Source organism: Cryptomeria japonica, chromosome 11 (genome assembly GCF_030272615.1).
Source record: "Cryptomeria japonica chromosome 11, Sugi_1.0, whole genome shotgun sequence".
Lineage (NCBI taxonomy): Eukaryota > Viridiplantae > Streptophyta > Pinopsida > Cupressales > Cupressaceae > Cryptomeria > Cryptomeria japonica.
Window position 1 is genome coordinate 227945622 of NC_081415.1, and position 25253 is coordinate 227970874.

Below are 25253 nucleotides of genomic sequence, written 5' to 3' on the forward strand. Positions count from 1 at the left end.
TAGTTAAATTTGATTTCTTTCTCCGTTTGTGCTCTGTTTTCTCTTTTGAGCATGGCCATGCCTCCTGTTTTTTCTTATTTGAGTTTTTTCTTTTAATTTGTGTTGGGAGACTGCGTAACCGGGAATTCCAAGCGTTGATGAGACTCGTCTTACAACATTCAATGCCATGGTATGTGTTCAACTTCACTTTTGATATGCTTGCAGGATTGATTTGGAACATGTTGAGAAAAATTGCTTTTATTTTCTAATAGCTTTCCATACCCTGTTCCAAAGCTTATCAATTAGCATAAATTGGATGAATTTGGATTTACAGTTGGCTTGCAAATACTTTAGCTTATCAAGTCGCGTTGTGAATGTTCAACAATGATTGGATTCCATAAAATGGAATGTTTCTTAAGGAATTTTGCCAAATGATTCGTACTCCTGCTATAGCTTCCACATTTGTAATACAAGATTATAAAACCAAATAGGTTTATTTTCTTTTAATGGATTTTCATGCCCTGTTCTAAGGCTCACAGTTGTTGCCATGTATAAGTCTATCATGAAAGTCAAGAAAGCAACATTCCAAATATTTGTTCGTCTCATGTTTTAATAGATCATTCCATGTTATAAAGATCCACTTGTTCCACAGACTGGCAGGATGTTTGCAAGGAGTGATGAGTTAGATTTACCGCTGTCAATTGTTCTTTCTTAAGTATCTCCATGGAATTCTTAGTAAACCCTACAAAAGTTTCTTCATAAGCCGCTCCTTTCAACGGTAAAGTGACCGCAAAAAACAACATAAATTGTCCTTTATCCTTGTTCCTCTGATTTTATTTCTCATTCTTCCTCCTGTTTTATAGGTTTCTCAGCATCAATGTCGCTCTCCATCTCCGTGCCTATTGAATTATTCAGGGTTTTTGTTGCCAGGGACTCTACTTTTTATCTGTCTGTGAAGAACTTTGCAAGGTATTTGTTTTTGTCTTTTCTGATTTTTTCTCTAATTCTGCCTCTTCAAAATTCGCCAAGATTTCTGTGTTATGGGTTTGTACACTCGTAGAATTTGAATTGCTATTTGTTTCATTGTCCATGGAATTCACAATTCTTTTCAAGTCTAGTTCATGGTAATCTTGGAATTTCAGATTGATATCCAAATTCCTTCAATCATTGTTTGAACTCATTAGACTCATATTTTATTATTGTTTACTTTCAGTGGATACATTTCCATGATGTGTTATTCAAACTTATATGACCTTATTTCATGCTTTATTTGGATATGAGATGCATAATTTATTTGTAGTATTTCTGTACTTGTGATTTATGGCATTTTATGGATTATTGTTATGTACAGACACTTGACTTTATTTATGCTATGTGTAGTTATATGTTGCATGTCAGCGAGTGTATTGGATGCAAGGGGACGATTTTCCTTCACTCACTCTGGTGAGACAAGGAACGTCGCGATTCTCCTTCATCGGTGTGCATGTCGTGTTTTCTATATTGTATATATGCATGTGTGGTTTGGTGATGCAGGATATTGCAGGTACAAGTACCGGGTAGGTACAGGGTATCATCTCCACCTGGCTTCAAAGGTCTGAGTGTGTCTTATATTTGTCCGATGGAAGTGGAAGAGATAGTAGTTGACCCTATTTTAACCAGTTACACTCTTGTGAGTGTCGTCAGTTGGTCATCCTATCAGTTTGTTCGGCCTTCGTTTTTGTCGTTTGACCTTTTTATGAGTCTTTGCTTGGGGTTTGCTCAGTTTGTGTGTTTAGTGGATTTAATTAATTAATTAAATTTATGGAGTTATCTCATAATTGGTATTTTTAAATTATGTATTTTATGCATTGAGATATTAAATTTAATTAATTAAAAGAAATTATTAAATTAGATTGAAAGTTGCATTGTATTCGAATTATATCTTATTTAAATTTTAGTGAAAAATAAATTAGATTAATTTCATTTATTGTTTCCTAAAATTTTTAAATAAATAAATGAATAAAAGAATAAATTAGAATTAAAGAATTATTTTATTTTCTTTGTTTAAAAAATTAATTAATTTGCATGAGGAAAGAAAAGAAAAAAATCATTTTTGCTTATTGCATGTTAATTTATCCCTTTGTTAGGAATTAGAAAAGAAAAAAAAATTGCTTTTATTACTAAAATTAAATATTAGGGTTTTTGGGAAAAATATTATGCAACCTAAAATTTTAATTTAAAAAGAACATATTTTTCTCTTTTTGGAACACAAGAAGGAGGCAGAGATTTTGGGAATAAAATTATTTTTGAAACAATATTTTGTTGAAGAAGAAATTATCATTGTAGATTTAATTTTGTGAGGTTTTGGAAGAATTATTCTGGCAAAATCATGCCAAGATGTTTTACCATGCTTAAAAGTTGCAAGTTTTGGTAGAAAATGGGTTTTACCAGAGAAAATATTCCCTCTTGTTTGGGTTGGGTTTCAATATTTGGCTATGGTTGTTCTGTCAATATTTGTGTAATCTCTGTGTAATTATTTAGTTACTATAGTAATAAATTGGGTTATTAAAAGTTTTTGGGAAATTATTTTATTTTATTATTTTGGAGAAAATCTGTATAAATTAGATTCCCTGGAAATAAATTTTATTGAAAATAAAATTTAATATTTTTTTTAGGTTATTGAATTTTATTTTTTTTATGTTATTGTTACTATTGACGGTAGTACAGCTACCGTACGGTAGCAGTACTACTGGTGGTAGCACCTAGTGTGTTTCCAAAATTTGGGGTATTCGGGCTTTGTGCCCAATTTTATTTAATTCGATTTTTAATATATATAAGTTTTTTAAATTTTTGGACATTATGTCAAATAAGAATTATTTAATATTGTACTTTAATTCATGTTTTAATATATATATATATATATGTTTGTAATATGATTATAAGTATATGATATATATGTACAATAAATAAATATATATATTCATATACTTATATTATTTTATTATATATATATATATATAATTAATTCAGAATTTGGTTATTTCCAGAAAAGCTTATAATTTAAGATTCTATATTTATGCTTAGAAATACATTAGGAGGTTAATTTTAATGTGATTTTATTTAACTTTATTGGACAAATGACAACATTGATTTCCTTGTGTTAATATAGTTGTATTTTCTTATTTTTTGGAAAATCTTTAATCGCAAGTATTTTATGCTTTTGGCTATTTAAAGAAAAGATTGTTTGTATTAGGATTTTGTGTAAATGGTATTAGCAGTCAAGCTTGATTTCTTTGCAATTCTAGTTGAGTTGTTGTTATGTCATATGTTGTTATACCCCTTGGTCAGGTGTTGTTGTATAACCCCGTTGATGTGAGTCATTGTGTGTTATGTTTCCAAATGGTCAATCCTAGGTTAGTGATTGTGTATCCTTCACCTATGGTTTGTGAGGATTGGATATGGTTGTCAGTTTCACCATAGAGTTCTCATAGAGAGACCTTTCTTGTTAGTGTCCTATGAGAGAGAGTGGCTTTCAAGCGGGGCCCGCGCTTGAAGTGGATGGCAGGATAACCTCTCGAAAGTCAATTAAGAAGTGATAACCTAATAATTGATTAGGGGGTGGGTAGTTAAAATATTAATTAAGATAATATGCCTTGCACATGGTTGAGTGCTTGTATAGGCTCAGGATGTGGTGAGAAGGTCTGGAATGGTAAACCTATCACCTTGTCTTCACGAAAGGATTGGTATGGTCTGCATGAGGCTTAGATGGAGCCGAAGGTTCGAGAGAGGTTACCAGGATAACTCAGGATGGGGGTTAGGACCTATCGAGGCCTACCAGGGTAACCACCTTAAGCCATACGATGACACTCTCTCCTTAGAGTCACTAGTGTTTGTGAGTTGAGTCACATGGATGTTTGCGGAGTCATGTAGTTCTGTCATACTTGTCTTATTTCACTTGCTTGAGGGTCTTCTACTATCTCCTAGCACGATGGGGTGGTTCCATTATGGGATCACATGGTCGGGTGGTAGTGCCACTTCCCATCGGATGTTCTAGATTGTATCTTCAGGCGAGGAAAGGTTTCACTGATGTTTCTTGGTTCGTGGTTCATGTACCTACTCATATTCGTGATCATTGTTCAGTTGAGACCCTGTGGTCATTGTATCAAACTTTTATGTAACCTTGATATTGTAACTTTTGGATTTCATGGTATTTTTGAAAGCCATGTATTTATGGATATTGTAATATTATATCGGTGGAATGTATGTTAATTCATTTGCTTTGATCTCTTGTATAAATGGTTTATGGATAGATAAATGCATTGGAATACTTTGATTCTTTCATTGTGGAATTTAAATGTATGTGTAGGTTTAATCTTAAGCATTTAATTTAACTAATTAAAATGGACAATTGGATTAACCATGGTGTTAATGTAATCTACGAATTAATTTTCATTAGCAACCCTTAGGAAATCATGTGTTAGACTTTTGTTGTATTATTAAATGTGCTATTGTTATAATTAATGCACTTAATCTTTTAAAAAGAAATATTTCACCCTTTAGTTGCCTAGTTGTGTTGTTTTCTTTTAGGGTTCCTGGCGGGGCATTACATTTGGTATTAGAGCCCAAGTTTCAACACTGGGTACTCTAGGTTTGTAGTGAGTCTGTTCACTATGACCTTTTTGCTTAGGTCTTAATGTTTATATTTCTCTCGACTTATCCTTGCTGTAGATCTAAACCGTCTCTTTTGTGGTGCTAGGTCATTGCTAGGAAAGCTAGGGGAGGTGATCGTACGGGTGGTCACAAAGGAGGTAGAGGTGGAGGATGGGGCCGTGGTTCTGACCATCACTGTCCTTCACTACCACCCACTCATGTGAGTGTTGAGCCAGAATAGTCAGTTCATCAGGATCCTTAGCATGCAGGAGAGCAGGTTCTCGAAAGGGAAGAGCTAAGACAGATGTTTTAGGAAGTTCTGGTCAGGTTAGGCCCCAAGCCTGAGGTTGATCAGCCTATTCATGCTCAAGTTGAGGAGTCGCACCAGCAGGTTCCAGAGGAGAGAGAGAGAGAGATCACCTAGGAGAAGGGAGATTCCAGCTGACCGAGATCCACCTTCTTTGGGTCACATAAAGGACTTGATGAGGTCCAACCCTCCCTTCTTTGATGGTATGGGTACTAGTTTCAAGGCAAAGACCTGACTTATCAATTTGGATCGGTGTTTCGCTATGTTCCCATATAGTAGCAACACAAAGGCGAGATGTGCTATTATGCATCTCGATAGTTTTGCTTCGATCTGGTGGAGATTAGAGGAGGAGAAGATCAGTGTGTGCATTAACACTGTAACATGGGAGCTATTTTTGGAGAGATTCAGGGCACGATTTCTCTCACCCCAGTGGAGGCAGACTCAGGTATATGATTTTTCTACGCCTTGCATCAATATGGTATGATAGTAGACTAGTATGAGCATAGGTTCTATGAGCTCAAACAGTATGTCAGGATTGGTAATGATGAGGCTATGCTTGTTCAACACTTCTTGAGGGGTTTGCATGACCGCATCAGTGGAGGAGTGAGTGTGTTTGAGCCACTTGTAGTTGAGATAGCCATGGTGAAAACCAGATTGGTTGAGCTAAACCTTAGCCATGCACTTGGTGGTCAGCCAGGTGTGCAAATAGGGAGTGCACCTTCAAATGGGAATAGAGCTCTGGGAAATCAATCCTAATTAGCTACACCATTTAGGACTTCTCAGGAACCCACCAAGGGTGGATAGCAGCACCAGCAACAACTGTCTAAACTAAAACAGTTCTAAGGCCAACAGGGTGGCAACTCTTAGTATAGGAAGAACGGGAACTGGCAGAGGGGCAAACATGGCCCTTTAGAGTAGTCCTCGTAGAGTGCATCTCACGCCCCTAGCTGGGGAAGTTTCCAGTAGTCTAGTGGGCCAACAGGTAATAGAGGACCAGGTAGGGGAGCTTGCTTCTCTTGTGGACAATTTGGTCACATAGTCACGCAGTGCCCTCAGTGTTCCCACTATACAGGTAGTTAGAGGCCAGCAACATCAAAGCCTACAATGGGATATGTAGGGAGATCCCATAGAGTGTTTGCAGTGGTGGATGACCGCCAAGCATATCATCAGGGTATAGTTATTGAGGCAGTAGGTATGCTGCATGGAATCCCTATCTCTATACTTTTTGATTCCGGTGCTTCAGATTCTTTCATTTCTTCATCCATTGTGGAGTAGTGCGGACTCATGTTTGGTAAGCAAGCAGATAGGTGGCAAGTAGAGTTGGCTACAGGTGTCTATGTTTTTGTAGATGCTTTTATTCCTAGTTGTGAGTTGGACCTAGGAACCATAGTTACCTCTGTTGACCTTCGAGTCATTCCTTTGGGTTCTTATGGAGTTGTGTTGGGGATGGATTGGCTATCATCTCACAATGCTCATGTGGACTGTCACAAGAAGACAGTGGAGTGTTTAGATGACCTTGGCAGAGAAGTGGAGATTGTTGGAGTTCAGAGACCAATATCCCTACGTATGATCTCTGCTATGCAACTTAAGCGGTGCATGCATAGAGGGTGTCAGCTTTTTACAGTTACTCTTGAGGATGTAGATGAGTCAGAGAATCGAGAAATCACTCTTGATAGTCACCCTATTCTTCAAGAGTATGCTGATGTGTTTCTATTGGATATTCCTGGTATGCTTCCGAAGTGAGACATAGACTTTTGCATTGACTTGGTTCCTAGTGTTGAACCTATTTCGAGAGCTCCATATCAGATGACTACTCAAGAGCTGAGTGAGTTGAAGTTGCAGATAGAAGAACTATTGGCCAAGGGATTCATTCATCCTAGTGTTTCTCCTTGGGGTGCACCTATTATCTTCGTTAAGAAGAAAGATGGTTCTCTTTGGTTATGCATTGATTACCAACAGCTGAATAAGGTAACCATCCAGAATCGATATCCATTGCCTCGTATAGATGATCTTTTTGATCAGGTAAAGGGAGCCAAGGTGTTCTCTAAGATTGACCTGAAATCTAGATACCATCAGTTACGCATTCAGGATACAGACATTCATATGATAGCTTTTCGTACTTGTTATGGTCACTACGAGTTCACAGTGGTGCCATTTGGGTTGACAAACGTGCCTTCAGTCTTCATGAGGCTCATGAATGGGGTATTTCACACCTACCTTGATCGTTTCATCATTGTATTCTTGGATGACATTCTAATTTATTCTAGATCTATGGAAGAGCATGAGGGTCACTTACGTCAGGTATTGCAATGCTTGAGGGAGAATCAGCTTTATGCCAATTTGGCAAAGTGTGACTTTTTCTATTCTGAGGTGAGCTATCTTGGTCATGTGGTTTTGGGAGAAGGTATATCCATGGATCCTTCAAAGATCCAAGCCATTGTTGATTGGCCAGCGCCGACCAACGTTTCAGAAGTTTGGAGCTTTATGGGTTTGGTTGGATATTACCATCGCTTTGTTGAGGGCTTTTCCCAGATAGGACACCTGATTACTTCTCTTCAGAGGAAAGGGAAGAAGTTTGTTTGGTTAGAGCAGTGTGAGTCAGCTTTTCAAACCTTGAAGGAACTCCTAGTTAGTGCTTCGATTTTGGCAGTTCCTGATCCATCTAGAGATTTTATGGTATGCACAAATGCCTCTTTGGAAGGTATAGGTGTAGTGCTTATGTAGGATGGACGTGTGGTTGCTTATGAGTCTCACAAACTCAAGAACCATGAGTTGAACTATCTAGTTCATGATTTAGAGTTGGTAGCTATAGTTCATGCTTTGGTTAGATGGTGACATTTTCTGTTAGGGAGTTAGTTTGAGCTGCATAGTGATCACTGCAGTCTGCAGTATATATTCACGCAGCCGAACTTGAATGCTCGATAGCAAAGATGGATGGAATTCTTCTGCGAGTATGATTTTGAGGTTTGTTATATTCAGGGGAAAGAGAACGTAGTGGCAGATGCTTTGAGTCATAGGCGACATGAAGTTTCGACATTGTCCCTTGGAGTAGACTTGAGAGAGAGGGTTCTTGGAGTTCTTCCTCAGGATACCTGGTATCAGGATGTTAGAGCCATGATAGAGTTTGGAAGGCCTTAAGAGGGTAGATTTTCTGGATATAACCTTGAGGCAGATGGACTTCTTTGTCACCTTGGACGGATCTATGTACCTCCTTTGGAGGGTCTTTGTGTTTTGATCATGACTGAGGCCCATCGTGTAGCTTATTTGACACATCCAAGTGTCAAGAAGATGCACGCAGATCTTAGACAGATTTATCATTAGGGTGGTATGAAACTCAACATTTCTGATTTTGTGTCGAAGTGTTTAGAGTGTCAGCAGGTGAAGGCAGAGCATCACCACTCGGCAAGGCTTTTACAGCCTAATTTGGTACCAGATTAGAAATGGGATATCATTTCCATGGATTTCATTATTGATTTGCCTGTCTCTTTGCGTCATCATGATGCCATCATGGTCATAGTTGACAGATTGACAAAGGTTTCTCACTTTGTTCCTATTTGAGCTCCCTATATGGCAATAGTGGTGGCACGAGTCTTCTTGGAAGATGTAGTGAGATTGCATGGGATTCTAAGGCAGATCATCTCTGATAGAGATCTTGTGTTTACCGCAGCATTGTGGACCTCACTTCAGCATGCTTTGGGGACTCAGTTGAACTTTATTTCATCTTATCACCCAGAGATAGATGGTTAGACCGAGAGAGTGAATCAGGTTTTGGAGGACATGCTTCGCATGTATGTTATGGACCAGCAGTCGCGTTGGGAGGATTATATCTATCTAGTGGAATTTTCTTATAACAATGGATATCATAGCTCCATAGGTATGTCCCCCTTTCAGGAATTGTATGGTCATCCTTGCCGCACTCCTTTGAGTTGAGATCGGCTAGAGGATAGGGTGCTCATACGACCGAATATTCTTCAAGAGATGGAGCAGTAGGTTGAGTGGATTCATGATCATTTGGTAGCTGCACAGGATAGGTAGAAGAAGTATGCAGATGCTCATAGGATAGATCGTCAATTTTTTGTTGGTGACCGTGTGTTCTTGAGAGTGCATCCACATAAGAGTCCGATCCATTATGGAAACGGTTCTAAGTTGGTGCCTCGGTTTGTTGGCCCTTTTGAGATCCTTGAGAGGATAAGACCTGTTGCCTACCGTCTTGCCTTGCCACCGAGTCTATCCTGCATCCATGATGTCTTTCATGTTTCAGTTCTTTGACCTTATCATCCTGATGGGACACATGTTCTTGATTGGAACTCTTTGCAGGTCGAGAATGGGTAGCTTTCCATGGAGCCTGTGCGCATTATTTAGCATCGGGATTTGATCCTGAAGGGTCACACCATCAACTAGGTAAGGGTTCTATGGGACCCAAATGATGAGACCTCAGTGACTTGGGAGGATGCAACAAAGATGAGAGAGTTGTACTTTTATTTGTTTTAGGCTTCCAGGAGTAAACCTAGTTTTGGAGGGGAGAATGCAGTACCCCTCCTCGTTTGAACTTGTTAGACTCATATTTTATTATTGTTTACTTTCAGTGGATACATTTCCATGATGTGTTATTCAGACTTATATGACATTATTTCATTCTTTATCTAGATATGAGATGCATAATTTATTTGCTGTATTTCAATACTTGTGATTTGTGGCATTTATGGATTATTGCTATGTATTGACACTTTAATTATTTATGCTATGTGTAATTATATGTTGCGTGTCTACGAGTGTATTGGATTCAAGGGGATGATTTTCCTTCACTCACTCCAGTGAGATAGGGAACGTCATGATTCTCTTTCATCGATGTGTGTGCCATGTTTTCTATATTGTATATTTGCATGTGTGGTTCGGTGATGCAGGATATTGCAGGTACAAGTACCGGGTAGGTATGGGGTATCATCTCCACCTGGCTTCACAGGTTTGAGCGTACCTTATATTTGTCTGATGGAAGTGGAGGAGGTAGTAGTTGACCCTATTTTAACTAGTTACACTCTTGTCAGTGTCGTCAGTTGGTCATCATGTCAGTTTGTTCGGCCTTCGTATTTTGTCATTTGACCTTTTTATGAGCCTTTGCTTGGGGTTTGCTCAATTTGTGTGTTTAGTGGATTTAATTAATTAATTAAATTTATGGAGTTATCTCATAGTTGGTGTTTTTGAATTATGTATTTTATGCATTGAGATATTAAATTTAATTAATTAAAAGAAATTATTAAATTAGATTGCAAGTTGCATTGTATTCAAATTATATCTTATTTAAATTTTAGTGAAAAATAAATTAGATTAATTTCATTTATTGTTTCCTAGAATTTTTAAATAAATAACTGAATAAAAGAATAAATAAATGAATAAAAGAATAAATTAGAATTAAAAAATTTCTTTATTTTCTTTGTTTAGAAAATTAATTAATTTGCATGAGGAAAGAAAAGAAAAAATGATTTTTGCTTATTGCATGTTAATTTATCCCTTTGTTAGGAATTAGAAAAGAAAATAAAATTGGTTTTATTACTAAAATTAAATATTAGGGTTTTTGGGAAAAATATATGCAACCTAAAATTTTGGTTTAAAAAGAATATATTTTTCTATTTTTGGGACACAAGGAGGCAGAGATTTTGGGAAGAAAATTATTTTTGAAGTAATATTTTGTTGAAGAAGAAGTTATCAAAGGATTGTTGGAAGGGGGATTGGCTTGGATAACTGGTACAAGACTGAGTTCTTCCACGAGAATCTTCCAGGAAAGCTATACAGGTTGGGTGGCCTCTTCTGGTTGTTTTTTTAAAGAAAATATTTTATTTCTTCCCCTTTTCTGAATGTTGCGTGTTAAAATATTTGTCAAATCCAAAACCCTTTTTGGTTATCTCATGTTCTTGGCTAAAATTCATTCCTGAAATTAATTTTAGTTTATGGAAAGAAGTTATTTCCTAAGTGTTTGTAGATTTAATTTTGTGACATTTTGGAAGAATTATTCTTGCAAAATCTTGCCAAGATGTTTTACTGTGCTTAAAAGTTGCAAGTTGTGGTAGAAAATGGGTTTTACCAGAGAAAATATTCCCTCTTGTTTGGGTTGGGTTTCAATATTTGGCTATGGTTGTTCTGTCAATATTTGTTTAATCTCTATGTAATTATTTAGTTACTATAATAATAAATTTAATTTCAATTAAATTTATTGGGTTATTAAAAGTTTTGGTGAAATTGTTTTATTTAATTATTTTGGAGAAAATCTGTATAAATTAGATTCCCTAGAAATAAATTTTATTGAAAATAAAATTTAATATATTTTTTAGGTTATTGAAATTTAATGTTTTTATGTTATTGTAATTATATATAAAAAAAGTTTCGGTAGTTTCTACTGATGGTAGTATAGCTACTGTAGGGTAGCAGTACTACCGATGGTAGCATGCTATCGACGGAAGGTAGCAGTGCTACCTACGATAGTACCTGCTACTGTGCGATAGCAGGGAGTTATTATAAATTGCTTTTCCCTGTGTTAAAATTTGTGTTTCCAGAATTTGGGGTATTCGGGCTTTGTGCCTAGTTTTATTTAATTTATTTTTTAATTGATTTTTGATATGTCATATATGTGTGTGTGTGTGCGTGTGTGTGTGTATTCATATATAATTTTTAAAAAATTTTGGCCATTATGTTAGATAAGAATTATTTAATATTGTGCTTTAATTCATGTTTTAATATATGTATATATATATATATATATTTTTCTAATATGATTATATATATATATATATAATTAATTCAGAATTTGGTTATTTCCAGAAAAGCTTATAATTTAAGATTCTATATTTATGCTTGGAAATACATTAGGAGGTTAATTTTAATGTGATTTTATTTAACTTTATTGGACAAATGACAACATTGATTTCCTTTTGTTAATATAGTTGTATTTTCTTATTTTCTAGAAAATCTTTAATTGCAAGTATTTTATGCTTTTGGTTGTTTAAAGAAAAGATTGCCTATATTAGGATTTTGTGTAAATGGTATTAGTAGTCAAGCTTAATTTTTTTGCAATTCTGGTTGAGTTGTCGTTATTTCATATGTTGTTATACCCCTTGGTCAGGTGTTGTTATATAACCTCATTTATGTGAGCCATTGTGTGTTATGTTTCCAAATGGTCAATCCTAGGTTAGTGATTGTGTATCCTTCACCTGTGGTTTGTGAGGATTAGATATTGCTATCAGTTTCACCATAGAGCTCTCGTAGAGAGACCTTTTCTATTAGTGTCCTATGAGAGAGAGTGGCTTTCGAGCAGGGGCTGCGCCCGAAGTGGATGGCAGGATAACCCCTTGAAAGTCAATTAAGAAGTGATAACCTAATAATTGATTAGGGGTTGGGTAGTTAAAATATTGATTAAGATAATATGCCTCGCACATGGTTAAGTGCTTGTCTAGGCTCAGGATGTGGTGAGAAGTCCTGGAATGGTAAACCTATCACCTTGTCTTTACAAAAGGATTGGTATGGTCCGCATGAGGCTTAGATGGAGCCGGAGGTTTGGGAGAGGTTACCAAGATAACCTAGGATGGGGGCCGAGACCTATGGAGGCCTACTAGCGTAACCACCTTAAGCCATGCGATGACACTCTCTCCATAGAGTCACTAGTGTTTGTGAGTTGAGTCACATGGATGTTTGCGGAGTCATGTAGTTCTGTCATACTTGTCTTATTTTGCTTGCTTGAGGGTCTTCTACTATCTCCTAGCATGGTGGGGTGGTTCCATTATGAGATCACATGGTCGAGTGGTAGTTCCACTTCCCATCAGATGTTCTAGATTGCATCTTCAGGTGAGGAAAGGCTTCGCTGATGTTTCTTGGTTCGTGGTTCATGTACCAGCTCATATTCATGATCATTATTTAGTTGAGACTTTGTAATCTTTGTATCAAACTTTTATGTAACCTTGATATTGTAACTTTTGGATTTCGTGGTATTTTTGAAAGCCATGTATTTATGGATATTGTAAAATTATATCGGTGGAATGTATGTTAATTTAGTTGCTTTGATCTCTTATATAAATGGTTTATGGATAAATAAATGCATTATAGTACTTTGATTCTTTCATTGTGGAATTTAGATGCATGTGTAGGTTTAACTTTAAGCATTTAATTTAAGTAATTAAAATGGACAATTGGATTAACCATGGTGTTAATGTAATCTATGAATTAATCTTCATTAGTAACCCTTAGGAAATCATGTGTTAGACTTTCATTGTGTTATTAAACATGCTATTGTTATAATTAATGCACTTAATTTTATTTTTTTTAAAAATTCACCCTTTAGTTGCCTAGCTGTGTTGTTTTCCTTTAGGGTTTCTAGCGGGGTATTAGATGAGTTCCCACCAATCATTTGACTATAATTATTTGTGATTGTTAGTGTCAAACTATAATTATAACAAAATTCCCTCCATTATCACACTTTAAGATTGTTTGATTTTTTTTATTTCATAATTTTGTAAAAATATCAGACTATAGATTTCTCTTTCATCCCCTTATCATCCCCTTATCATTCCATGTACTATTTCATAATTTTGTAAACATTCACCTGTACTCTTTCACCCCCTAACATTCTCTATTCCATCACTAACTTCAATATTTTTCATGGAACACATTAATACACTCTCGAAGCTACTATAACATGTTCCCTTTTTATACATCTTTTACAAACAAAGCAATTTCACATAACAACTATTCACATATTAATGCACCTTACTTAAAATAGAATTTAATTATGTTACTCCTACAATACACATGAAGAATTCTTTAATGTAAACATACAATTTTCTCCCAATAACCAATATGAACTTTCAAACCCATAGCCCTTTTATTATGTAAAACCACATAAGCATCATAAGGCTCACACAAGGGTTCAAGAAGTCACAACCTTTCTCTTGCAAAAAGGAAACTCACATAAGAGATAATTACACATATCACTAACATTATAATTTCTAGAGAGAGATGGGGAAGGGTGATAGTCATTCAGTTTTCTACATAATAAGCATTCAATATCTACCATACTAGTCCTTCAAGTGGACAACACTAAGCTAGATCATAATCTTAAACAAGCACATTTCGTACTTTCAGATTCAAGACAACACTGACCAACCCAAATGGATTAGTCTAAAGAGTACAACAATCAATAAGGAAGGTACCTACAACTTTCTTTCCAAATAAGATCAATCATAGACCAAGACATCAATATGCAAACAAAGCACATATAATCACTCCAAAGCACCAACATCAAGAAGGTGAAAACAAGGTGTGAAGACACACATTACACACCAATTAAGGTCTGCTCAATCACACACATACAAAAGGAGGACAAGCATACAACATAAGGTCTATACACCTCACACTAACTAAGGGCACAAGCAAAACCAGAGATCCTAGTGTTTGCAAGTTGGCTCTGATACTAAATGTAATGCCCCACCAGGAAACCCCAAAGGGATAAGCTAAAACACAATAATAGAGTGCAAATAATTTTTTTATTTAAATTAAACACAACACAACGATACAATGAGATATCAAAATTAAGATTACACAGTGGAAGACTTCAAGTAACACCTAAAGAGTTTCCCAACATGATTTCTTAATTCCACATTTAACTCAACTCGAGGTAATTAATTCAATTAAGTTGAATGACTTAATGATAAGATAATACTTAAAGAAAGGATAATTTCTTTCAGAAGATAAAAATATAGACAACATGATAAGGTTCATCCATTGAGGTCAAAGTATAGGTAACCTGATTAAGTTCTTCCAATAAAATTTAACCAACCATTACGTTCAAACTTTCATTAAAACTTAAGACATGCATCTAATTGCAAAGAGTACTTAAATTCATCATAAAGTAATGAATACTTTCCAAGCATACTTTAATTGCATTATCAATAACTGAATGCATTCCGTTATTCAAATCTACAATCCTTCATGATCCAAATCACTTTATTTAATAAGATGACTAGACACATGCATTTAAGATTAATTTCATCTAATCCACTTTATACATTCTAATAAAATGTCATGCATGCATGCTAAAACTAAAAAGGAAACATAAGAACATAAGCATCACATAACACCAAATTGATATCGGAGTTCACCCCTAATGGGCTACATCTCGGGGTTTGCTCAACTGAAAGACCCCTCTGATAAATAAATAATAGCGAAGAATACATAAGGTCACATCATTTACAATCCTGCCATCAAGGTGATCATAACCAATAATACATATGACCACATTGGTCAAATAAATACATAAATGATCCTTGAATAGGAAAGGATCCAACTGAACATAATAGAAGCAAATACAAAGATCCACTAGAGCATCCGTGAAAATAACTCTTCGCAACCCATCATAAGCAACCCAAGGTCTAACATGATATTAGGTACTCACAAGGGCATAAGCAACATGACGAATCCACAATAGTGCTCCTGTTAAGACAACACAATAACACACTAGCGAACATAAGAGACAAGTGTCATCACATAACCTGGTATGGTTACCATGGCAGGTCTTCATAGGTCTCAGCCCCATCCACTAGGTTACCCTAGCAACATATTCCAAACCTCCGGCCCATCAAAGTCTCATGTGGACCCACATATCCTTTCGTGAAGACAAGGATGATGGTTTGTCATTTCAGGATTTCTCAATGCATGTCAAGTCTGTGTTAGCACTCATCCCATGTGTGAGGTGCAATTATCTTACTTAATGATTCATTAACTAACTCTCTAATATTCTATTAGGTTATCACTTATTTAGACACACTTCTAATGGATTACCCAGCAACCACTTTAGGTGTGGCCCCTAATCAAAAGCCACTTTCCCAAATGACACTAGGCTATACTCAAACGAACTCCTAAACCAAGGAATACACAAGGTCAAACAAACAGAGTTCAACATTATAGGAATACCCACTTGGTCAAACAAGACTTCATACGAGGTGCACTGACTGACGATACTCTAACTAGAGACTGGACTAGCTATGGCCAACCACGAATCAACATTCAACACCCAAATAAAGGACATGACCAATTACAACACCATCACAAGAAAATAGTCAAACATGGGATTGAGGACAGAAACAGGTACCCAATTAAATCTTATGACAGGGTCCAACAAACAAAATAAAAAACTTGTCATTTCTTAAGCAAATGCGAATACAAAAAATTAAACATGCATAGGCATACATTTGAAAAGACAATCTTCTTTCCTATTGTTTACACACAACAATCGATCCAATTTTCTAAAGGATCTAAGTTGATTGAGGTTTATTTACCTTGTCTAGGTACGGGTCATTCATGGTTTACTAACTCACTAAAGTTTGATTGTATCATACAATAATTTAAAAATTTCATCGTGAGTTTTCAAACCAAAATCACATGATAATAGTTATAATGTATGCAATATACACAATGATATAAAATCAATTATTCATTACTCAAATAAAAATATGATATTCATTTTCAAAAATAAAACATCATTTTCATCCATGGTCGAACACAATAATCTAATCTCATATTCCAATTAAAAAAAAATCATAATTGTAAATTACAATTTACAAATTAAAAATTACAATTAGATATATATATTTCACTGAAATGAAAATAAATTATTTAATTCCCAATTAAATTTATTTTCATTTTCTACTTTCAAATCCCCAAATTAACATAATATTTAATCCTCTGATTAAAAAAAATAAAATAAAATTATATAAATAATTCATTGAAATATTATTCTCTTCCCAATTTAAATCTCTTTTTCATATGAAAAGAAAATCTTGATGAATTCTCAATTAAAACAAAATCATTTCCTACCTCCAAAATAATTTAAAATTTTTCTATATCACTAAAATATAAAAATTATATATATATATCAAATAACATTTTTAAATAAAACAAAAACATTGATTACATTAAATATTAATTAACAACCACTTTTTAAAATAAGAAAAAGAAAAAGAACTTTAGCTTAAATAATGTTTTAAGCCCACATGGGTTGGCCCACCACATGGGTTGTATGTTCCTGGTTGTAGCTATTCTGGGTCCAAATTGTTAGTGTCGTACCATGATGCACCTCAGAAATCGCATGCCCTCCATGATGCCATGAGGCACATTCTGGGATCCAACATGCCATTGGGCTGACATGGAAGCATATTGCCATGGGCGGTTGACGAAAACCATTTGCATGCGACTAAAATTTGAAATGGCTACAAAATTTCGGTGGACGACAGCAGACAACAACGTCGTTAAGGGGATGGGAGGGAATTTTTTGAAATTCTTTTCCTGCTCAAACAATTCAAAATTTTTATAATACCTAAAACTAGTTGCTTTTTAATTTTTCATATGAGGTGCAACCATGAATGAAAGCCAAATGAAGAAAGCATGAAAGGAATGAAAAATGCAATGGGATTTGACTGTTTTTATCGAAAGGTTTGATTTTTTTTCACAGCCTTCAATATATGATTTTCCTTACATGATGGTGAGATGTTTAGATTTTTATGATTCTGAGTTTTTTTGGGGATTTTTTCACATCGTTTTTTCCTCATTTAAACCCTGATCTCCTTCCTTCAACGCGGGGCTAAAATGATCATTGTATTCATTTTTCTAGTTTGGATAGTTGCAGTCAAAGCCATGAAAACAAGTCTGGATCGTTGGAGTAGATGAAATATGAATTTTGTTTATTAAAGTCTTTGAATTTAGAAAGATATTTTTTGTTTAATAAATGTGTTGTTTTTGGTTTTTTATGGGTGCCAGGTTGAATTCCTTCTACCCTACAGCATGGATATTGTTTTAGGAAAAAGGATAATCATGAAGTTTAATTTTTTTAATTTTCAGTCTTTTCTCTTTCTCATTGCTTCAACTATCTAACTCAAAGAAAATAAATCTCAATTGGGTGTTTCCATCTACATTAAATTAACTGACCTAGTTCATTCTATTTGCTTGCAGATGGAAGAAGCCTGTGATTTGAGTACGACTGAAATAGTGAAGGCTTTGCAGACTCTCTTCAATAACATGACTTAGAAATGTAATAGTGGCAACTTTATTAAAAGGAAGCAACAATAAAACCTTTAGTGTTTGATGTATTTAGATAGCAGTGAACAGTATTTTTCTTTTTTAAGATAACTTGTGAAATCTTTTTATCAGATTCATGTCATTCATGTACAAAATTGTTTGCAAAAGCCATTTGTTTCAAAGGGTATTTTTTTACAGGTTCAGTAGCCTTGTTTCATCCCTTTGTTTTTGGTAATGCTTCTTACACAATGGGCTATTTGGAATTTGTCACATATTCAGGTAGGAAGAGTTGTGACAATGAAGTTTTTATGGAGCTTTCACCGTGTCAAGAGATGGAGTAGTTTCTGGTGTGGTAGATCAAATATGAAAACTATTTGGCACTCCAGTCGCCCTTGCACCAACAACGTGAAGCATTGTTATTTGGGTTTTTTAATTTATACTTAAAATTGACTATAATATTGTAAAAGTTAAAATTTTGATTCATTAAAAAATTCATTGATTTTAATTATGTAGGCTTTGGGTTGTTTAATTTAGGGCATTTATAGAGGAGATTTTAAGCAAAAAGGAATTAAGATTGGTTCTTAATTTCTAAATCTAATTATTTGGGTGAATATATCTCATCTCATGATTTTGATTTTTAAATAAGATGATTGTTGTGAAATTTATATTTTGTAAAAACCACACCAACTTATATATTATAGCCATTGTATAGGAGGAAAATTTGTTACACTTGGATCAAGTTTCATTTATTGACAAAAAAAATTCACATTTCTATAGACAAACAATTCACATGTATTTGAAAAAAGTCAATTAAAATAAATTTATTTTAATTCAAAAGTTGTTTCGTAATTTAGTGATAGCTAAAGTTTTATTGAAAAAAGCCACATCTAATTTCATTAGATTGAATCCAAACATTGTTTTGTAGTTTCCAATTAATACTATAATTACATCTCAAATATTGGTTGTTCTCCGATAGTTCCAATCACTTAAAGTTTTCTTATTTGAATCTCTTTGTAAAATAACTATAAAAATTTAAAATGTTCTTATATGAAGTTTAAATTAAATGCAAAAATTTTAGAATGTTCTTTAATAGGAATATTTTTTAATAATAAATTACATTTAAATTTATTATATTAATAAATAGAATTATAATTTTATTAATAATTTTAATTATATGTCTACAAGATTTAATTTTTTTTAAATAATTTAAAATTTATATAATTTATTTTTCTTAAATAATATAATTTTTTTTGCTCTTATTTTTATAGCTATGTCATACATTTATTATATTTTAACATATATAATATTTTATTGAAAAACCTTCAAATCAATTTTATCATTAAAAATTATAATTAAATATGAATAGAAAATATAATATTTTCATTTATAGTAATAATAAATCAAATAATTATGGAATTTAAATTTACTCTACTATTGACTTGTGTTTACCCAAATATTTGAAAAGATCTAGATAAATTTCACATAATTTTCCATTATAAATTTAAGTACAACACATTTTGAAATATTATATATATTACTTACATTTTCAATTTGTATAATCTTAATAATCATTTATGACATATAATAGAGTATAAATTATGTTATATGGTAAATATATAATTGTTTTTCAATTCCAAATATTTTTTTAATTTTTGTCCAACCACTCCACCTAAGCTATATATGTGCAACAATTTATTTCTTATTTTGAATAACTATGATTTTATACACTTTTATGGGGTGAACATAGCTCTGTTATTTGAAGAGGAAGGTTGTGATATCAAATCATTCACTTAAGATAACAAAAAAATAAACCATTGGATCACAAACTTTTCAAACATCCTCCTTGTACCAAGATTGGATCTTTATAACAAGACATGGGCATCCTTCAAGACACTCAAGACACAAACCTCTATAGCCTAATTGTTGTTTATGTAAGTTTATTATTGTATTCACATAACATTATCCATCAAAGGAATAGCAGGATAGGTTATTGACAAGATGTCGTATAACATGAAGGTAACCATAAGATAAAAATGCAAATTATTGACTAGATTTCATATAACATGAAGGTTATTACAGGATAACATGACAGATTATTGATTGTATTTCATATAACATGAAGGTTTTTTACATGATAACATGACAGATTTTTGACAAGATTTCGTAATACATGAATGTATTATGAGATAATATGATCGGGTTTTGCCAAAGTCAATAACACAATGTTTATAACCACTTTTACCCCCATCAGGATGCAAATAAACTGACTCCAAAAAGTGGTTATAAAACTCATGTTATTGACTTTAGTAATGTTTTTGAAAAATCAAAGTCGTAGCTAGTTATGGTGACATGATCAATGATCTGTAATTTTTGATTGATCTAAGTTGTGGAAATTTTTGCTCATCCCTCCAGTCGGCAGCATCATTGTCTTTCCTTCTTTTAACCCACGGGGTGGTGGGGAAGTCACTTTTGCACATGGCTCATTATATACTAGATTTACATATAACATGGTGGTTATAATGAGATAACATGATAGATTATTGACATGATGTTGTATAACATGAAGGTAACCACAAGATAACATTGCAGATTATTGACCGGATTTCATATAATGCGAAAGTTTTTACAGGATAACATGATAAATAAGATTCATAGAGGGACATACAAACATAGAGAAGAAGAGATATAAATATAGGGATGGAGAGAAAGAGAGATACAATGAGATCTAGATAGAGGAATAAAAACATAGAGAAGTAGAGATAGAAAAATAGAGAAGGAGAGAAATAGAGGGAGATAGAGAAATTGAGAGAGAAAGAGGGATAAATAGAGATATATTGGAAGAGAAAGGGAGAAAGAGATAGAAAGAGATAGAGAGAGGAGTACGAGGGAGATAAAGAGAGTAATAGAGATATAAAGATATAAAGCAAGAGAGATGTGGAAAATAAGAGAGAGGTATAGATAATGAGATATAGATGGAGAGGGATAGGGAGATATAGATAGAGGGAGCAATAATGAGAGAGAAAGGTGATAAAGACAAGTAACAAAGAGATAGATAGAGATACAAAGGAGATTTATAGAGAAACAGAAACAAGGAGTGTGTGTATGAGTGAGAGAGATAGTGAAGTGTTATAATTTATAACCTTGCACAATTTACAAAACTTTATGTGCCCCTACTTTCATGTGTCACATCTTAGCTCTCACCCGAGTCTATTTCAGGCCTTTTTACCTCAAAACTAATGTCATCATTTTGCACGGTAATCTAAATCATAACATTGAGTTGTTTGCTCTTCATTTCTCATTTATTTTCCTTATTTTTGATGAACAGGTGGTGTCGGAGCACCCTTCCAAACTCTTTCTCTTTCTTTGTTTTGTTGGTGTTATGCTTCTTTAGAAGCCATTGTACATGAATAAGAGTCATGAGCTCATGTGTGCTAGACTAGTTCCTAGTTTTAGGTCCTTAGTGTTTTTGTTGTGATTACTTGTGCAGGAGAGGTTGAGTGTGCCTGGAATGTGTGTTATGCCTTATTGGAATGTTGATGTCCTTAGGATAGCCCAAAATAGGCTTAGGAGTAATGAAAAGCAACAATGGCAAAGTTGCTCAAAAGATGCAAAAGTTGCATGACAACTTTTAAAAGTTGTCAAGCAACTTTTCCACCCAACATGGTCATAGACCCTTGTTGTGCATGGACAACCCAAAATTTGGCACACTGACCAAGGTATGGGTGGTATAAGATGTTGCAAACCCTAATTGGATGGGTTGGATGTCAGACATTGTATGGCCCTAGCAAAATGACCAGACTAAGACTGCAAAACTATTACCAGTTAGTTTGAATGAAGCAAACAAGCAAGTTAATGGATTGAGATACATCCACAACTATGTGGAATATCTTTCATGGTGTAAATACTTTCATTTCAAGAAATTAGTTTAGGTGTTTATTTGCAGATTGAGTGTGTTTGTAAATAGTTTGTAAATTGTCTTCTTATTGTTTAGTTTTGGACAGGATTATGTAAATGGCTGCATAACTCCATTCCCCATTGTGGAATCACCATGAAACCATGGGGAATGAGAGTAGATACCTTGTACCATAGTACAATGTAAGAAGGGCCCTTGAAAATTTAGGGAGGCCAAGCAAAGACCCACTCGTAGGTGAGACTGGACAGTGCCTGGCTAGGAGAGGTCAAGTTGTAGAGGTCTTGGAGAGCAAGGTTGGTCAAAGGAGAGAGTATGCTTTGGAGGAGGTGCAGAGGAGTGTGTGAAGCATCATTGGTGTAAAGGAGGAGCCTCCACCAATCCAAACAAGGTGGCTAAAACACAAAACCTTCACTGTGACCCAGGCAGACCCTAAAAACCCTCACAAAAACCCTTGAAAACCTTAAATTCCACCTAGGACAATGTACGAACACTTGGAGGCCTAAAACCTAGAAAATCCTTGAGTCCTTGCCAAATGAATGGCAGTCCATTTTGGGAGTTAGGGTTGGTTGTGCATCATTTGTGTGACGGAGCCCAAAAAGACTGAGTAGGAGGCCTAATTGGTCCTAATCCTTGTAGCCTTGTTTTATAAGCAAAAACACAAAACAGTGAAATCGGTAGAAAGGATGAAGGTAGCAACTTCTTGGGGGCACATGGAGGGATGTAAAACATGATTTAAGACCTATTATAACCTTGCTAAGACCTTGAAAGGTGAGGAACAATCCTAGCCCTTATTAGCCATAGTAAGGGGTTTGAAGTCTCATGAGAAGGTGAGACCTTAGGAGCAGCAAAGCAACTCATTGGTGGGAGGATTGGGCAAGGTCAGGGGATTCCTTAAGTAAAGGAAGTCCTAGAGACCCTAGGGTGTGAGGAGAACACCAGGTGATCCAAGGAAAGGATCCAGGAGCATAGACTAGGCTAGTCTATCCCAAACGCCATCCCATCTGATTGGTATTAGAGCAAGAAAAAGACTTGTTGGACTATGTATGTCTTTATATACTGGTGAATTAGTAGGGGAGAGAAGAATGGTTACTAATGCAGAGCTGGCTAGAGAGGTAGAAGAACAAAAGGAAAAGAATAGACTCTTGAAGAAGCAATGAGTGAGATAAGGGATAAACTGTAGGAAGTGGTGGATCAGAGGACACAAGGATCTTGGGATGAAGACACCAAGGGTAAAGGCAAGAAGATTATAGACATAGATGACATTATCCCTGAACTAGATCCCTTGTTCAATAAAGAACCATATGTAAAAGCTATTAAAGCTTTGAACACCAAAGCCTTTGAAGGATTGCCACATTTTAGTGGAAGAATGGACATAGACACTGTTATGGAATGGATTGAGGGCATGGAAAACCACTTTGAGTGTGAGGGAGTGACAAAGGCTCAAAAGGTTAAGGTTGCCAAATCAAGATTAAGGGGAGCAGCTTTGACATGGTGGAAGTACCTGCAAGAAGAGAGAGTTAGTATGGGAAAGCTACCTATTGCAAATTGGAAAGCTATGGTGAGCAAGATCAAGGAGAACTACTTACCAGAGGATTATGAAGTCCAACTTTATAAGAAGAGACAAGGATTGAAGTAGAAAGACCTTGATGTAACCTCCTACATTGAAGAGTTTCAAAAGCTATGTCTTAGGTCCAAAGTCCAAGAAGATGAATCCATTAAGGTGGCTAGGTATCTAAGCGGCCTAAAGTGGAACATTCAAGAGGAGATAAGCCTATGGACTCCTACTACTATTCAGAAATGTCATCAGCTTGCTACCAAGGTAGAAGAGAGGAACAAAAGGAAAGGAGACTCCAATAACAGGGGTAGAGGCAGAGGTAGAGAACAAGTGAATCATCGAGGTGGTTACCAAAGAAAGACAAATGAATAGAGGAACCAAGGAGAAGCCAAGTTGACTGAGCATGGCAGTGAAGCCAAGCTCAGAGGAGGATATTCTAGAGGAAGAGGTGCACAAGGTGGTCCAAATAGGGGTAGAGGTACCGACAGAGGTAACTCCTATTTTGCAATAGTGAAGTGTTACAATTGTGGACAATTGGGACACCCGGCATATAGATGCCCTGACAAGCCTACCTCATCAAATAGTGGAAAGAGGGTTGCATATGCACATGAAGACTCTTCAAGCAGCAAGACACCTGAGGTGGACCATATTGAATCAGAGATTGGAGAAAATCTGATATTCAATAGGGTGTTGATAAAATAGCCAGAGAAGAATGAACCTAAGCATAGGAGAGCACTGTTTAGGGTGAGATGCAAGATTCTTGGTAAAGTTTGCAAGGTGATAGTTGATTCAGGCTCAACTGACAATATCATATTAGAAGAGGTAGTTAGGAAGTTGAAACTCACAAGGATACCCTACACTAACCCATACAAGGTGACATGGTTGAATCATGAGCAGAGTGTGCTAGTCAATGAGTAGACTTGGGTAGACTTTTCCATTGGAGGATACAAGGACAAGATCCTTTGTGATGTGTTGCCCATGGATGCATGTCATCTGCTGCTAGGAAGACCCTAGCAATTTGATAGGAAGGTGATCTATGATAGAGAGGAGAATTCCATTTCCTTTAAGAAGGACAACAAGACTTTCAAGATTCAGTCTTTGACAGAGAATGAAGAGGGAACTTCAAGAACGCCTAGTGTTTTATTGGCTATCGGTAAAGAGTTTTTGAACTTGCTACATGAGGAGGAGATAGTGAAGTGTGCCATCTTTGTGAAACCAAAGGAGGAAGAAGACAAGTTGTAGGCAAAGATACCCAAGGAGGTGAAGCACATGTTGCAAGAGTATAAGGACATAGTGAGTGATGAAGCACTTGCAACACTCCCACCAAGAAGGTCTATAAGTCATCAGATAGACTTTGTTCCCAGTGCATCCTTACCTAACAAGGCTGCATATAAGCTCACACCTGATTAGAATAAGGAGGTAGCAAGACAAGTGTAGGAGTTATTGGAACAAGGACTGATTAAGAAGAGCATCAGGCCATGTGCAGTCCCGGTAGTGCTAGCATCCAAAAAAGGAGCTAAGTGGAGACTTTGCACTAACTCTAGAGCAATCAATAGGATTACCATAAGGTATAGGTTTCCTATTCCTAGAATAGAGGATTTGATGGACTGTTTAGGAGGGGCTATGCATTTTTCCAAGCTAGACCTTAAAAGTGGTTATCACCAGATAAGAATTAAGGAGGGTGATGAGTGGAAGACTACTTCTAAAACCACAGAGGGGTTGTATGAATGGCTTGTGATGCCATTTGGACTCACCAATGCTCCAAGAACCTTCATGAGATTGATGAATGAGGTGTTGAAAGACTTCATAGGTAGATA